At 39.6% G+C, this 4086-nt stretch overlaps 1 pseudogene; it reads left to right on the top strand.

Moving 5' to 3' along the window:
• The first annotated feature begins 1346 nt into the window (after nucleotides 1-1346).
• On the top strand, nucleotides 1347-2884 carry LOC149166352 (presenilin-like protein At2g29900 pseudogene; annotated as a pseudogene).
• Nucleotides 2885-4086: the final 1202 nt, after the last annotated feature.

Below are 4086 nucleotides of genomic sequence, written 5' to 3' on the forward strand. Positions count from 1 at the left end.
CTTATCCCTTCACCGGCCCCTTCCTCTGTCCCTTCCTTCTCTGGCTGCCATACTGCATTTTCACTCGGGACACCCTTCCTTTCATCCTTCTGCTCCTTACTCCCTTCTATCCCCTGCAATTCCGATAAGGTACCCCCATTCTTTGATAAGGATGTACGTGATATGGCCTGAGGGCTTCCTCCCTTCACCTGGCCGAGATCCTCTTTTAACCCATAATTTGAGGTTTGCCAAGACCAGGCTTTGGCTCGTTGTCCGTAGACAACATCTTCAAGACCTCCATAGCTAAACTGAGCACCAGGGGGTTCGATTTGGGCACTTACATGGGTTACTAAGAGATCTTCAGACTTCTGGCCTTCCTCCGCCATGCGAGCTTGGTCCTCCTTGCTTCTGCTCTCATCCAACCTCTGTTTTCTTTTCAAATCGACGCCCTCTGAGGCATTAGGCTTCAGGATCTTCAGATCTGTGCTTCCTTTCGTGTCCTTGAGCAGGCTGCCCCCTCCGAAGAAGAGATCCAGGTTCTGGGTTGAAAGCTCCTTACCCCAAACCGACAAGATGTCCTCCGGTTCAGGGTCCAGCTCGACATATTCTCCTGGGATTACCATGTTTAACCTCCTTAATTACCCTCTTAATTTACAGCACAATTTACTTTGCTTCTCCTGCGGGTAGTTGCCTTAGCCTATGCGGTGATCCCGTCAAATTCCTCCCAGGCAAAACGGCATTGCACTGTAGGCACTACCCTTTCCTCCGGTTTACCCTCCACACCGTTCCCAGACCGTGCTGCGACCAACTGTCTGATTTGCGCTGACCAAGTTGCCCACTTGTCACCTCCTCCTGCTTCGTGCTCCGAGCTGCTCGAAACCCTTACTCCCTACGCCTTTGGCCCTATCGGCCGCAGGCTTCGCTCCTGTGACCATTCACTGGCGCCTTCCATCCCTCTCCCCTCATCCTTGTGTTTATACTACATAATAATTATATTGATTTTTAAATAGGGCCGACATTAGAATAAAATTGTTAAATGTTAATGTTTACGTTTTTACCTGAGATCTACCCCATACCTCTCGACGCAATTAAAAACACACTTTAATAAATAGATATATATATATATATATATATATATATATATATATATATATAGATAGGCCGATAGGCCTTCCTATGCATCAACTTCTTCGTCAACACTTTTACCCTGCTCCATTCGATCAGCTAAGACACTTTCAACCATTGATTTGAAGCTTTGACTGTTTTTTCCAAATATCGACTGAGTTGCCTTCTTTTCACCTTCGAGTTCTGTTGTGCATTGAACCTGGTCACTATCATCTGCTTAACTGGTCATCATCTTTATTTTCTTCGCCACTCTTATATATGACGAACAATCCTTCGATTCAGACTGGAAAAAATTTGGGGGTGCTCTTCTGAATGCCCTTGTATTTGTAGCTGTAGTCACAGTGGTCACGTTCCTGTTGGTATGCCTTTTCTATTACAGATTCACGAAGTTTCTTCATTTTTAAATGGGTTTTGCAGCATTCGTTGTGTTGGTAAATTTGGGGGCGCTCTTTTGAATGCCCTTGTATTTGTAGCTGTTGTCACAGTGGTCACGTTCCTGTTGGTATGCCTTTTCTATTACAGATGCACGAAGTTTCTTCGTTTTTACATGGGTTTTGTAGAATTCGTTGTGTTGGGTTATATGGGTGGGGGCATGGCCGTGCTTCTGGTGCAAGCTCTCTCTATACCCATTGACTGCTTTACTTTTGGGGTTGTGCTTTTTAATTTTGCTATTGTGGGGGTGTTTTCTGTTTTCTTGTGCAAAGTGCCCATAATTTTCACCCAGGGTTACTTGGTACTCATAGGCATGCTTGTTGCATTCTGGTTTACTATGCTCCCCGAATGGACTTCGTGGGTGCTGCTTGTTGCAATGGCAGTATATGATGTTATTGCCGTTCTCATCCGCGGTGGCCCTCTCATAATTTTGGTAGAGCTCGCTATTTCAAGAGATGAGGAAATCCCTGCTTTGATTTACAAGGCTCGCCCTGTTATGAGAAAACCCCACATCGCAGTCCCCGAGCATGAAAATGAAAATGCGCTTCTTCCTTGCAGTCGCCCTCTAGCTACTGAAAGTGAAGAAGAAGAAGTAGCTTTGATAAACCCCTTCCTTCCCCCATTTGTGCAAAGATTAGAAAAATCCCTCCCGCAACAACAGATGGGAAACATTTGGAAGAAACAAGCAAGTTCAGGTTCGAGATCTGCGTTATTGAAATCCTTGAATTTAGGATGCGATGAGAGCACTGCCTCTGCTTCTGCATCGCCACCTCATGAGGATTCTATTCAAGGTTTTAGAATATCTGTCACAGAGGAGGGGGAGGTGGAGGAGAGTAATATTCATGGAGACATAGAGACACCAGCAGAAGAGGAATCCGTTTCCCTTGTAAATCACTAGGTGAGGACTTCTTCTTCCACATATGTGAATCAACAAGTGGGTTCTTTGCCATTGCCTTCTACACTACAAGGATTATTGACCCAAACTGATAGTGATAGTGAGGGGAGGCCGCACCCAAATGGGATTGAAGATTCTACACACACAGATACATACCAACAGGATGGGATTGGGCTTTCTGCATCTGGTGCAATTAAACTAGGATTGGGTGACTTCATATTCTACAACGTATTGGTTGGAAGGGCAGCTATGTATGATTACATGACAGTTTACGCATGCTACCTTGCCATAATAGCAGGCCTCGGTGTAACATTGATTTTGTTGGCCTTCTGTCAGAAGGCTTTTCCTGCTCTCCCTGTTTCAATTTCTTTGGGTGTAATTTTTTACTTCTTAACTCGTCTTGTAATGGAAGCTTTCGTGGTTCAGATCACGACTCACCTTTTTCTTTTTTGATATTAGAGAAGAATAACTCCAATCCCCAAAGTTGCACTTAGCTTGAATACCCTTAAGTAGACCGCTGGATATCGTGAGGCCACAAATCAACTCAGCTTTGACAAGGGAAGCCAAATTTTCTTTGTTGTAAACTTATAAATTCAGCAAAAATAACATTGATTCTGTTGTATTCTATTCTTATCATTTCCTTCAGCAAAGCAATATACTCTGTAATTTGATTTTGTATTTGAAATTTACTGCAAGAAGAAATCTATGGAAATTTGAAAACAATATTCTGATTATTTTATCAAACGACAAAGAGTGTTTAGAAGGGTAATTGCACAATGATCTAGTTCAAGAAAACAAGGTTTTCCACAAACCAATTAACTATTCTAGAAAAATTCAACAATTCCAATTTAATAATCCTATCAGCCTCTCTTTGTACCTTTTGGGACAACTGCTAATAATTAATCACATTTCTTAATTTTTGGTGATGGCATTCATCAATACAAAATTTTATTAGTTGTTTTATTTTTGTGATGAAATATTTATCTTTATTGTTTTTTTGTTTAATTAAGCTATATTCAAGCTAAGCGACATGTACTAGCTATTATGTAGCCCTTGTTGTATGCTTATAACGATACATAAATATGTAAAAAATCCTAACTTCAAAATATTTAACTTATTATTATTTTTTTAACTTTACAAAAAAAAAAAAAAAAAAAAACATTTCAAAGAAAAACAAAAAACACAACCTTGAAAAACACTTTAAAAACAAACACTCATGAAGGAAAAAATAATGACAACTTGAAAAACGGTTAAATAACAAACATTTAAAAAAATGAGCATATTTAAGACATAATAAAATTTAAAGTGTAAAAAATATACCCTAAAAAAAAAAGGGTTGGTTCAATGCTTTTCAAAATCAACATGAAAATCAAAATCGCTATCATTTAAAAAAAAGGTCCATACTTAATACATAAGAAAATTTAAAGTGTCAAAAATATGCCCCCCCAAAAAAGATCGATGTTGCATCAATATTTTTCAAAATTGGCATAAAAATCACCAACACTTAGAAGAAAATGTCCATACATAATTCATGAAAAAAATTGAAGTGTTACAATATGTTTTCGAAAAAAAAGGCTAATGCTACATCAACATTTTTCAAAATTAACATGAAAATCATGATGTCTAAAGACCCAAGAACTCAATACAGTTCTTCT

This window comes from Pinus tabuliformis, chromosome 5_1 (assembly GCF_031772625.1).
Source record: "Pinus tabuliformis cultivar Carrire ecotype Pingquan chromosome 5_1, CPIR1, whole genome shotgun sequence".
Lineage (NCBI taxonomy): Eukaryota > Viridiplantae > Streptophyta > Pinopsida > Pinales > Pinaceae > Pinus > Pinus tabuliformis.